This window comes from Nilaparvata lugens, chromosome X (genome assembly GCF_014356525.2).
Source record: "Nilaparvata lugens isolate BPH chromosome X, ASM1435652v1, whole genome shotgun sequence".
Taxonomy (NCBI): domain Eukaryota; kingdom Metazoa; phylum Arthropoda; class Insecta; order Hemiptera; family Delphacidae; genus Nilaparvata; species Nilaparvata lugens.
The window spans coordinates 93,938,844-93,953,007 of NC_052518.1; the positions used below are offsets into that span (position 1 = coordinate 93,938,844).

At 34.5% G+C, this 14,164-nt stretch overlaps 1 protein-coding gene and 2 long non-coding RNA genes across 3 annotated transcripts in view; 1 reads left to right on the top strand and 2 right to left on the bottom strand.

Annotated features, from left to right (window-relative positions):
* LOC111044752 (WASH complex subunit 4) overlaps nt 1-14,164 on the bottom strand; it is a 156,063-nt gene that overhangs the window by 20,455 nt on the left and 121,444 nt on the right. The window lies entirely within an intron of this gene.
* LOC120354835 lies at nt 871-1,980 on the top strand. The gene is made up of 2 exons (XR_005573233.1): nt 871-966; nt 1,744-1,980. It is a non-coding gene; the product is annotated as an uncharacterized LOC120354835 (long non-coding RNA).
* On the bottom strand, nt 3,787-6,867 carry LOC111054229. Its single transcript, XR_005573235.1, has 3 exons — nt 6,789-6,867; nt 5,871-5,979; nt 3,787-3,998 (listed from the first exon to the last, which is right to left on the bottom strand). It is a non-coding gene; the product is annotated as an uncharacterized LOC111054229 (long non-coding RNA).

Consider the following 14,164-nt stretch of genomic DNA (forward strand, 5'->3'; position numbering starts at 1 on the left):
TGTTATCTGTGTTGATATTTTGTCGACAAGATAGGATTCTTCACGATATTCAGTGCTTAAATAGGATCCACAGTACTAAAATATTGTTTGGGATATTCAGGTGGTGGGTACGTCCTTGGCCTTGCGGGGGTGTAATTTGAATTATTTCAAATAATTATTTGCTACTTGTATTAAAAACTTTACTGTTTCGATAGATTTTTTCAGATTACAATATTGGTGTAGTTTCTAGTATTTCTATAACTGGAATTGATACTTCGGTATTACTGGGCAGGCCGGGCTCGCATTGCTTACTACTAGTGTGTAGTGATTTTGGTGGAGAGGATAGCGTTGAAAAGTAGGGCAGGCCGGGCTTGTGTTGCTTACTGCTAGTGTGTAGTGATTTTGCTCTGAGTCGTTCAACGACAAGAGCCAACACAGGACAAATCTGCGAGCCAAATCCGTAGGTGTGTAGGGCCCTTTACACTTACTCGGCCTCAACAGTAATGATAGACAGCAATCGGCATGAGATAACAAAAATCGGCTTGAAATTTGGGACATAAACGACCTATATTATGAGATATTGTCTTATGCTATGTTTTCTATATGTTATTACATAGTTATCCAGTGGTGTGAGTGTACTACCCAAATTCATTATCTACTGATGGTCTTTATTATATTTATTTATTAGAGCTTAGTGTATCTCTTGTGTCAATAAGTAGAGTAATATTGCAATCTGTGTTTTTTTAGAATATTAGATCACTGGTAATGTTAGCTGCTCAGTGGTTAATACCATAATATGGTATTAACCACTGAACAGCTAACATTACCAGTGATGTTAGGTGTACCAGTGATGTACTAGTGATGTTATTATGTACCCGTAAGGCTAGGGGGCCAGATAAAGCATGAGGCTTTACTAACCAACGAGCTAATTTATCAAACAAGAAGCGAAAATAGCTAGCAAACGAGCTAGGTGCAGTAACAGGCAAGGTATGTGTTCCTAGTTTTTTATCAATTATGTGGAACTTATATCATTGATGTCAACGTTTACAGAGCATCATATAATACTTCTTTATCTTATTCATCATAATATTTCTTTATCTGCGACCATGTTATAATGTAAACATTACATCACAATCAATCTAATAACAGCTGTCAGAAAGGATTTTCAAAACTGTATCGAAAGGTAAGCTTTTCACAACATTATGTAAGAACTTTGAAGAGAAAGAAGTCAGTTGTTGGAGTTTTAAGAGATATCCAATTGTCAAAGCCGTGCTGATTTCAAACTAGTCTTGTTGAATTTCATCATCCCTCCTTCTGATTCATAGGAAGTTTCAATCAAGTTCATTTATTTCAAATGATCCAGTATCATTGACTTTATTTAATCATTTTTTAACCTACGTACCGTACTAAGTTATCTTGTACTCATTTTTCTTCATATTCAGAGAATTAACTGAAACATGATCATCAGTGAATAAATTAACAATCACTGCACAATAATTAAGAGTCGATTATACAATGAAATTTGCTACTTGAAAAAAGTTTTTGGTTATTTTGAAGTATATTAAAATATTATTTGTGAATAAGGCACATCGATACATTATTTTAGTATTTAAAATAAGAGTCCCAGATGTAGTCTTTGTTAAATCCGATGTATCAATCCAAACTCATTGAACTTTGAAATTAGGTGTGCATGTTTTTCTTATTCAATAACGTAACCATCATCCATGATATCTAATTATAAAGGTTCTTTTTTCTGTTTTCCAGATTCAAATTTGTCTGACGATTCTTCATCGCTGAGGCATAAACATCAAAGTGATGTCCAGAGCAAAGAAGATATTGAATTGCAAGAAATTTCTGTGAAAAAAATTAGATTGTCTAGGACAATAATTACAATAAAATGTGGCAAAATTACCTTGTCTAAGGTAGGTAACGACATTAGAATATGGCAAAATTGTGCAAAATGACATTGTCTAAGGTAATGACAGTAAAATATGGAAAAATTGGATTTTTCATCTATTCAGTTTCCTAATATCTTCTAGAAAATGAAAATGAACATTTTTTGTTGATATCCTGTAATATTAAAGACATGATTTATTCTTCACGATATTCAGCACTTGACATCTGACAGTACAGGACACATGATATTGTAGAGAAAATATATCATAAGTATATATTCTTGTGCTATATATTCTAAATATTCTTGTGTTATCTGTGTTGATATTTTGTCGACAAGATAGGATTCTTCACGATATTCAGTGCTTAAATAGGATCCACAGTACTAAAATATTGTTTGGGATATTCAGGTGGTGGGTACGTCCTTGGCCTTGCGGGGGTGTAATTTGAATTATTTCAAATAATTATTTGCTACTTGTATTAAAAACTTTACTGTTTCGATAGATTTTTTCAGATTACAATATTGGTGTAGTTTCTAGTATTTCTATAACTGGAATTGATACTTCGGTATTACTGGAAAGGTTAATAAGTTTGAAAACGGTTGGGGTTTTTAGGAAGGTTTGGAATTTGGCAACCAATGAAGAATTTTTATGGAATAAAAACACAGTAACCTTGTTTTAGTTGTTAGATAAAGTAAATGCTGGTGTAGTACTATAAGGTTAGATTTGAAATGTCATTGTTAGAGTAGTGTTGTAAAGGATTGAAAATCATACTTTAATAGTATTTACTCACTTAAATAATTATTGGAGCCATACAGAAAATGTAGAGGGTTTCAGGTAAGATTTGATAATTGTTTGGTAGTTCGAAAGGATAGGTCAGGTTAGCGTTCCAGTTAAGGATTAAAAGGTTTTGGTTTGGGTTTATAAGGTTGGGTTTATTGTAGCAATCGTTCATCAAATCAATACTGTATGTTATGAAGTGATGCAACAAGAAATCTAAAATAATATTAAGAAAGCTCTTGAATGACATAGATAGGCCTATGTGGGTTAATTCTCATTTTATAACCCTGACACTTTTAATGCTGATTATTGTTATCTGGTTTGGAAGTATTTTTTATTAAGTGTTTTTACAAGACTATGCATTTTTGACACCCTCTTTTGAATTAGGCCCAATTTATCTGTGAATCATATTCAAGGTTGCTATTTTGATATTTGCTACACAACCCTAGTGGAAGTGATCAATAGAGATCAATAAAAAAAAATGTATTGATATCAATAGGTATTGGGCCAATACACATCAATAGGTATCCATGGATATGTATTGATGTGTATTGGCCCAAATACCTATTGATATCAATACAAATCAATACATATCCATGGATATCAATACATAACCAGCGGTATTGATATCAATACACATCAATACATTTCCATGGATATGTATTGATGTGTATTGGCCCAAATACCTATTGATATCAATACAAATCAATACATATCCATGGATATCAATACATAACCAGCTGTATTGATATCAATACACATCAATACATTTCCATGGATATGTATTGATGTTTATTGGCCCAAATACCTAATGATATCATTACACATCAATAGGTAGCCATGGATAATACATAACCAGCTGTATTGATATCAATACAGATCAATAGCCATCTATAAGCAGCCAGTCCCCTTTATAGAGAAAATCCTCTTTTAAATCTAGGAGAGCAGCTTGGGATGAAGATAACATTTGCAAGGATTATAATATATAATATAAACCCAGCTGTAACTGGCATCAGACAAGAGAGTATACCTGTTTAATTATCTATAATTAATATAAGTGAATTGGATTCAGTGAATAGATGTCTATTGACATATTGATAAAAAATTAAGGGATGTAAATAGTTAAGACATGAATAATGTGAGAAGTTTTTTATTAAAATAACTCATATGTGTGTCATTTATCTATTAAGAAAGGTCCTTATTGTGGTGCTCCAGAATACTTTAATCTCTTCCTGTTTAAAGTAGCAATTTTTTGAGCTACATACTGGTTTATGTTACTGCACCTCAATTCAATCTCAATTTTTGAAGCATTCAGATTTTCCTCCAGGATCCGGTGTTTGAACATTTCTAGAACAAATAACAGTTCAACGTATACAATCTTTACAAATTAGAAAATAAAAATTTTATTTCCTGAATTAATCTGAGCAAATTTATTTAATAACCTAAAAATGTATTTAAATATGTATGACTCTCCCTCTCGTGAAAGGAAAGTCCAAGATAACACAAGAGCGTTTTTTTTTCATGTGAAAATTATGTCCTCACAGTTTTACATTATAATGTCTGGTGGAAAAGTCGAGAAAATCCCATTTTTTTCACGTGAAAAAAGTGGAAATGTTCCAACTTTTCACGTGAAACTGAAACTTGAAAATAACGTTTTTTTTGTTTCTACATTTCCACGTTATACTGACATGTATACTGAACTCTCAGAAAAGAACATGAATAAAACGGGTTTTTCTACATTTCTTGACCCACATTTGGTCATTTCTTTCACATGAAAATTTCCAAAAATTCACATGAAAATAACGTTTTTAAAATACATTTTTACAATATTTTATCGTGAAAAGATGGAGAAGGATTACCTTAATTATTCTGAATAAATAAACTTTTCAATTCTTTATTTTTACATTAGAAAACTATAAATCTTATAAAACTTTTGAATAACCACAATATAATGTGAAGTAGATTCTCTACCCTAACTATACAATAATTTTACACAAAACTGAATAAAAATTAAATTCAACTATAGAGTCAAAGACATTATGGATTTTTCCTAGTAAGTGATATATGCAATCTAACAGCTGGACACTATAATTACAAAAAGAAAGCTCATTTTCATTTGTAATCATTCAACAGCTGACAAATTTCAAATATTTTCCATGTAAGCTTCTTTTTTCAGCTGTTGGACTTTGTATCAGCCATTTGCTTGTATTAGCTTTGCATCACCCAATGGGAAAAAACCATAAATGTCTGGATGGCCAATAGGGAGATTTTTGCTTTAATAAAATGGTGAAACAAAAATAATTTATATTACAATTTAATTTATTTTCAAAACATCACAGTCTTCAACCATTCAATAAGTTGGAGACTGTTGTAGTTATAATACTGTAACTTTCAGGATGAGTTATTGGTCGAATACTCCACCTTTTGACATACAACTGAATTTCAACCCCTCATAAGGGGGTGACTTGGAGGTTGTAACTCAAAGATTTTGAATGTAAATACCCATTGTGTATTATCTTAAAAGCCTTCTCAAAACGAGAAAGATGACATCAATAAAAATCTTCTATGATACTTTTATCCAAAATGGCGGCTGATTGAAGTTTTGGTTTTTAAAGAAATAATTGATAAAATTCAATCAGCTGCCATTTTGGATAAAAGTATCATAGAAGATTTTTATTGATGTCATCTTTCTAGTTTTAAAAAGGCCTTTATAATTATGTATCACACAATGGGTGTTTACATTAAAAATATTTGAGTTACAACCCCTCATTTCTTTACAAACTGTAACTTCAATGAGCCACCATTTTGGATTCAAGTTTCATAGTACATTTTAATTGATGTTATGTTTCTTGTTTTAAAAAGCCCTTTAAAATAATGTACCACACAATAGGCGTTTACATTAAAAATATTCGAGTTGAAACTCTTCACCATATTATACATTCTGAACCTAGTCACACCCTTATGAAGGGGTTGAAATTCAGTTGTACCGTACGTCAAAAGTTAGAGTATTTGACCAGTAACATATCCTGAAAGCTACAGTATTATATCTACAACAGTCTCTAATTTATTGAAAGGTTCTCATACATATGACTCACCCAGTATAATTGATTACTAACTTATAATGATTAGCACAAGCCTAGAGCTCATGTGGACATCACCAATAGAAAAAAATTGTTTGACTTTAGATTCTGTTTTAAATTAATCAAAATTGAGACTTACTTAGATTTCTCTTTGCTGGTAAACCGAGTTTTTGAAGATTTCAGCCAGTGTTTGATTACTGCTTCCATGTCTTTTTCTTTTGTGTTGGAAAATTTCATCACCACAGCTCCTATCAGAGATGGAACAAAAGTTTACTTATAATTAAACATATTTCAAATAATTTTTTTTGACTGGAAAATTGAAAAAAAAACATGTTGCAAACACACAGTCTCACTCTCTCTTATTATATAAAATATATATTGCTAAAATGAGAGGACTACACTGATAGTTTTTCTAAATTGGAATAAGATATAAAGCTGTTAATATAAATAAATAAATCAATTGCTTGCTGGAAAAAGTCTAAATAAAGCTTGCTGGTCCAGAAAACAACTGAATAAGTTCTAATAGAAAGCAATTAAATTTTATCTACTATAGGCTACTTCAATTCAAAACTATTCAAAATTATTTGAAGTATAAAATAAAGATATCTTATAATAATGCTCACTAGGTATTCCATTAAAATTTATCTAGCCTTTAGTCTTATAATCTATCAATCCACAGTCATATATTATTGATATTAAAGTTCATTATAATAAGATGAGTGTAGATTAGTTTGTGGTGACATCAATTACTTAGGTAAATAAAAAGTTTTGTTACACATTTAAATTTATATGTACCAGCATAACCCTGGAATGTGTCTGCCTAGAATAATAATCATCTTATTTTTAGCAATGATAAATTCAAGAGGCTTTTCTCTTATTATTATTAAGTTATGCCTTAAATAATATGGTATTAAGTGTTGTGTTATGAGGTTATGTTATGCTTGAACTATAATAGTCTTTCGAAAAGATGACTATAAGTATATAAGTATCTAGACCTATAATAAATTTATTCTTTCATTTTATGGTACATCAATAAAAACAAAATCACTCGACTTACCTATATTCCCTGGATGAAATCACAAAAATTACAAACTACGAACGAAACTCATTCCAAAAACCATTGGTCCCTTTCAAAATGCATTGTGTTTGTGCATCGCATCATCATGATCATTCTATCGATAAACCCAAAATGTTGATATAATATTATCAATACATCGATAAATAATAATTATCAACTATTAATAATTATATATTCTCAAACATCATCTACATCTTTGTTTGGAAATGTATTATTCAAATTACATAGTTTAAATAAGTAAAGTAGAATACAATCCTGATTTCTACATTTTTAATGCAATAAAATCAGTTTACCCCGGGAAAAAAGTTAGAACTAGTTTGATATATTGATTGTTAAAACTTTGATATTTCCATTTCACAGTATCAATATTATTGATAATATATTGATATTTTCATTCTATACCATAGTACTGGTGGCAATTTCAAAATTATTGACAATGTTACTGTTATTAGAACTTTTGATATTAATTTCAGGTGGAGATTAATGATTTTTTATGGGGGGACATTTGTGCTTGACACTGAAATAATGTTGGAAACAATAAAATAGTACGTTGTTATTATTTGAATTGAAACCCCAAAAATCATTTCAAAGTCTGTGTGAGTAATTCCAGATACTGCATGATTTTCCTCATAGACTGTGATCTAATTTGAAAAAGTGTTATAACTTTTCCAATTTTTGATAGAATCATTCTAAATTCTAGGACAAGGTTGATAATATGAACAGAAACGTTCATGATTTTTTTCAGAATTTTTAAAGATAAACTACATTTTTTTTAAATTTTAAACGTCAGTAGCATGTTAACGGCACATTTGACAGGATTTTCACATAGGACAAAATGTGCTGGAAATTTACTTCTACACCCGAATCAGTCATCAAAAATACTTTGTTCCGGGAAAATTGAAAATCTGCCAAAATGATTACTAAGTTTTTAACTGCATTTAAAATTACCGCGAAAGGTCTATATATTGTTAACGGTGCCCTGTAAACAATTTTTGCAAGAGGCAAAAAGTGCTGGAAATTCATTTCTACACCCGAATCAGTCATGTTAACGGTGCCCTGTAAACAATTTTTGCAAGAGGCAAAAAGTGCTGGAAATTCATTTCTACACCCGAATCAGTCATCAAAAATACATTGTTCCGCAAAAGGTCTATATATCGTTAATGGTGCTCTGTAGACGATTTTCACAAGAGACAAAAAGTGCTGGAAATTCACTTCTGCACCCGAGTTAATTAACAGAAAGCTTAAAGTGAGACTTTTTGGAAAATTGAAAAAATTTCCATCAAAAATTTAATTGGCGTGAAAATTTTTTTATCTCGATAACGGTGTGTTGTAAACGATTTTGCAACAGATAGAAAGGGGTTGAAATTCGATTTTACATCCGAACTGTTGGTCAGAAAGCCTAAATTGAGAGTTGAAAAAATGTTTGATTTTCACTTTTAACATTTTCACTTTTTATTCATGTGAAGAAACGTGATCTTCACATCGTGTGTTAACATGGGTAATATCAGCCTGAGAGCTCAGAAACCAGTCCTTATTGATATCAATAAAGATTTTATATAATCAATAGAAGTTCATTGACTGTATTTACCATGATTTCTATTTGATTGTATTTACTTTGAATGATACCCATTTACTTTTATTGATATCACTAAAAGTTTAGTGATAACAATAGATTTTCGTTGACTGTATTTACCATTATTTCTATTGATATCCATGAGCACCTATTGATATCACTGAACGTACAGTGATATCAATAGAGGTTCATTGACTGTATTTACCGTAATGTGTATTGATATCCATGAACTCCTATTGATTTCCATGAACATGTATTGATATCCATGAGCATATATTGATATCAATAGAGTTTTTCTATCGATTTCTATGGATCTCTTCCACTAGGGAATTCTATTTATCAAGCAATAAATGAAGTGTATATGATTAAACAATTTAAAGATTATGCTTTTGGCTTGATCCTTTCAACATTGTTCTCGATTTATGACATAAATAATATGAATGGACTATTGTTCTTTATCTTTTACTCACTTTTTATCATATATAAATCATATGGCAGTATTTAATTAACATTGGTGCTGTATAAGATGTATTAAGTACCTATGATGTATTAAGTACCTATGATGTATTAAGTACCTATGATGTTGTATGGTGCTGAGACATGGACGATGACAGAGAGAGAATGGAGTAGAATACAAGCAGGAGAAATGAGGTTCCTCAGGGCAATAAAGGGAAAGACACGTAGAGACAAGAGTTAGAAATGAGAAGATAAGAAGAGAACTGAACATGGAAAGCATAATGGAGAAGATAGAAAGCATGAGAGTATGCTGGTTTGTACACGTGAAGAGAATGGCAGAGGATCGACTGCCAAAGAAAATGTAAGAGATGAGGATTGAAGGAAGGAGACCAAGAGGACGACCGCGACGACGATGGAAAGACACAGTAGTCAAGGATGTAGAAGAGAGGATGCAGATGGCGACAGGTTGAAGACTAGCGATGGTGGGAAAACCGATGAAGATGGAGAGGCATTGTTCATACCCAGACCTGGCACTAGTTGGAACGGGACACGGGACACGTATATATTTGTATGTATGTATGGTGATGCTGTCGGCTCTCATTTGACAAAGCAGATAGTGCTATCATTTTCTAGCTCTGCAACGTTGCCAGATCATTTTTTAAAATTGTAGAAATATAATTAAAATATATTCAATCTCAATATTATGAAAATTTATTATTCAATCATGGACCAATATTTTTTAGGAATAAGATATATCTTTTTTCCTAATGAGACTGAATAATGAATACTACATAATATAGGAATTTAATCTGTTGATTTCCTATGTTGAAATTGATTTAATGAAACCATATGAATGATAAAATATTTTTAATGTTGGAATGACAAAATTGAACTCTGGATAATTATTGAAATGAAATATTACAAGTGATAAACAAACTATGCCAGGTGAAATCATCACAGGTGGCAATCATATGTTTCGCCACATTACCCCCCCCCCTGGGCAGACGATTTTGACTTAGTTCCTGTCGCTCCTTGAGGAGCATAGGGCTTCCGAGAATGTCCTCCATCCAACTCTGTCGCGTGCTAACGCCTTCACCTCCAACCACGTTTTGCCGGCTTTCCCAATTTCTGTCTGGATGGTACGCTTCCACATGATTTTTGGGCGTCCTCTTGCACGGTGTCCTTGAGGATTCCAGTCCAATGCGTCTTTTTCAATGGCACCTTCTTCCTTGCGCAACGTGTGCCCAATCCATCTCCATTTCCTTCTTTTTATCTGCATTTGGATTGGATCCTGACAGGTAGACTCCCATAGTGCTTCGTTGCTGATAACCTCTGGCCATCTGATGCCCATTATGCGACGCAAACATCTATTTACAAATACTTGTAACATTTTAGAGGCCACTGTAGTCACCTTCCAGGTTTCACATCCATATAAGAGGACTGATTTTACATTGCTATTAAAGAGTCGAATCTTTGTGGCTTTGGATATATTTTTTATGCCCAAATTGGCCTCAATTGTATAAAAGCTCTGTTTGCTTTCTTGATTCGACTCTTTACATCTTGATCAGCTCCTCCTTCTACAGTGACCATACTACCCAAGTATAAAAAGGACTCTACCAGCTCGATATTGGAGTCGCCCATTTTCAAAGGCATGTCTGTTCTTGCATTTACTCTCATTTCCTTTGTCTTTCTAGCATTTATCTGCAAGCCGACCTTTATTGCCTCATTTGAAATATTTCTCAGCTTTTCTTGCATGTCAGTAAAGCGCTGTGCCAGTAGACATATATCATCAGTCCAGATCCTCTAGCCACCCTCTTAGGCCCCAAGGTATCCCTCTTCTCCTACCTCCACCAGCTCTTCTCATCACACTGTCCAAAACCAGCAAGAATAACGTGGGAGACAACACACAGCCTTGACGGACTCCAGAAGTGACAGGTAGGGGTTCACTTAAACTTCCTGCATGGAGGACACGGCACTCACAATCCTCATACATATTTCTCAGAATGCTCACCATCTTCTGTGGGATGCCATAATTAATCAGTGTACTCCACATCACTCTTCTGTTAACTGAGTCAAAAGCTCTTTCGAAATCGATGAAAGCCAGGTAAACAGTGCTCTGCCATTCAACACTTTGCTCTAAAATTATCCTCAGTGTGTTTATTAAATCTACACAGCTACGGTGCTTCCTAAAACCAGCTTGTTCTCTCCGTATTTTCCTTTCAACAGAATCCTTTATCCTGTTTAGGATTACTCTTGCTAGCACTTTACTAGGCACTGAGAGCAGTGTTACCCCTCTCCAGTTTACACAATCTGTAGAGCAACCTTTCTTGGGTATCTTCATTATAGTACCTGTCTTCCATTCTGCAGGAACTCTTTCTTCTTCCCAAATTTTGGTGATTAGGGGATACAAGATATCAGCACTTGTCTCTACATCAACTTTTAAAACATCTGGTGAGATATTGTCTGAGCCAGGAGCTTTTCCATTTTTCATCTCACTTATAGCCTTCTTCACCTCATCTTTTGTTGGCACTTCCCATTCTATGTCTGTGACCACTGGCCCATCTCTGTGCTCTATTTCTTCATGATCCTCTATCTCATTTTGCCTATTGAAGATTTCCATGAAGTGTTCTCTCCATCTTTCAAGTTGCTCATCCTTACTAGTCAGCAATTGCCCTTCCTTACTCTTTACTGGGCCATCATTTCGATAGGATCTCTTGGATAAAGCTCTTGTGATTCTGTACAACTCTTTGCTGTCACCTATCCTTGCTGCTTGCTCTGCCCTAGCTGCCATATCATCTACATACTTTCGGTGATCCCTTCTGACACACTTTTTCACCTCCTTCTCTGTTCTTGAGTACTCATCCTGGGCCTGTTTTTTCTGCAACCTAGTTTTGCTCGTATTGATGTTGGCTTTCTTAACTTTTCTGAGCTGTATAAGATCCCATGTTTGTTCAGACATCCAGTCCTTCTTCTGGTGATCTCTCTTACCTAGAACAGATTTGCTTGTTTCTAGGTAAGCTTCTCTAACATTCATCCATAGACTGTCAACACTTCTCTCATCATTCTTCTGCATCAAAACATCAAAGCGGTTTTTGACTTCAAGAGCAAACTGGGTTTTCACATGCTCATTCCTCAGCTTTGCTTCATCAAATCGCATTCTGGGACTTACAAATTTCCTCCCTGCAGCCATTATCTTCATAGCAAACGTAGCTACCATTAAATGATGATCACTATTTGCATCTGCCCCTCTCTTATTTCGTACATCAGTGAGACACCTCCTGAATTTTCTACTAACAGCAAAGTGGTCAATCTGATTTTCAGTGAGATGGTCTGGAGATACCCAGGATACTTTGTGGCATTTCTTATGAGGAAATAGAGTTCCGCCAATTACAAGATCACGGTCTGCACAAAAGTCAATAAACATTTCTCCATTTATGTTACGCTCACCTAGACCATGCTTTCCCATTATGTGCTCTAATCCTTCATTATCTGCACCCAACTTAGCATTTAGATCCCCCATCACTATTACTATATCTCTCTGGTTGACAGTTCTTATAGTTTCATTCAACTCTTCATAGAAAGCCTCCTTCATTTGATCCTCACTAGTCTCTGTTGGGGCATAGCACTGTATAATGGTAACGTGTCTAATCTTTGTTTTGAATCTAGCAGTCAAAATTCTATCTGAGACGGGGTTCCAACTCATTAAGCTCCTCCTAGCTATCTTGCTCATGAGTATGCCAACTCCATTTCTACGTTCTGCATTTTCTCCAGTTTTACCTGAGTAGATGAAGGTTGTGTCATCACTTGTTTTCATTTCACCAAAGTCAGGCCATCTAACCTCACACAAGCCAAGAATATCCAATTTGTAAGCAATCATCTCCCTAACCACCTGTCTTAGTTTTCCTCTCTCTCCTAAAGTCCGTATATTCCAAAATCCAATTCGAGTTTTTTGTTTCATTCCAAATGTTCCTAAATTTCCGGTCCGGTTTTCATTCTCTTCAGTTTCAGTAATAAGGTTGATTTAAGGTATGCGGGTTATTAGCCCACAATACCCGAGTGCCTTAGCGGGGCCGCCGCTTTATGGCCTAGGACACCTGCCAGATTTTCCTTCAGGGTTAACTCCCCTAGGCTCTTCTGCCCACTCTGCCATTGGGATTTGACTCCTCTTCCGCCATCGTGACCGTTGACCGGTTTTCACCTAGTATCCCTAGGCAGGGGCCCTTACAGGGTGCTACCATCCGGAGCCAGATGGACCCTGGTTTTTTCACGAGGTTGTTACTCCTCCCGCTCCTCCTTCCTCATCATTTGCAAGATGAGTCCCGGGCTTGCGACCGGCACTGGCGGAGTTTGCTATCCGAAATTTTGAAGCTCACTTTTTCATGGAACAGGGTGGGAAGGCTGAGGTGAGTCGTCTTGAAGGTTGTGTAAGAAATGGTCGAGGTTTCTATGTACATCACAGAGCACAGTAAGTGGTGATCCAGGAATGGGTACACGTTCCAATGATAGAGAAGAATTCTATGGTGTTATCTTCTTAAGTTGGGTACCTTTGACATATTGTATATCAATCGAAAACTCAGAGATGAATGATAATTGGTTGAGTTGAATTGGTGGAAGTTGATTGTTGAGTTAGTGGAGTTGATTGGTTGGGAAGCATAGACTAGAGGCTTGTGGTCTGTGCAGATAGTGAAGGGATGTCCTTCTAAGAGGTGGCGAAAATGCTGTACCCCTACATAAAGAGCAAGTAGCTAGCGATAGTATAGTGGCCAGCAACTTTCTTTCAAAGATAACTCTTTTGAAAAGAAAGCAAGAGGTTGCCATAGTCTGGCCAGCAACTTTCTTTCAAAACTTTTTTTTTTTTAAGAAAGCAAGAGGTTGCCATACGCCTTCAACCACTTGTAAGCATTCTCCAATTGAGTGGTTAGAAGCATCAGTGAATAAACCAAGTGTTTCATCCTTGAATGTGTACTGCTGTACTCATCCTTCCCATTCTTAAGTAGGTACTGTCATACATCCATGCTTCATCAAGAAATATTACTCTCTCCCAGTCCAGATGTTTGGCGGAATTCAAAAAGTGGTCTCTATTATGTTCACTTGATCCATGCTTCAGAAATGTAATTTTCATTTTTGTATAAATTAAAACTTTAAAACCTACCCATCTTTAATTTTTTTAAACAAATTTGAAAGTGTTCAAGGCAAAATTTCATGAATAGGTATTTGGAAACTTCTTATGGGTTAGCCTAATCAAAGTTTTAAAAATAAACTGTTCACGTCGAGCAGAAATTTGTTCTTCATCCATCGTAGTAGATAGCTTAGTAACGTATTTAGG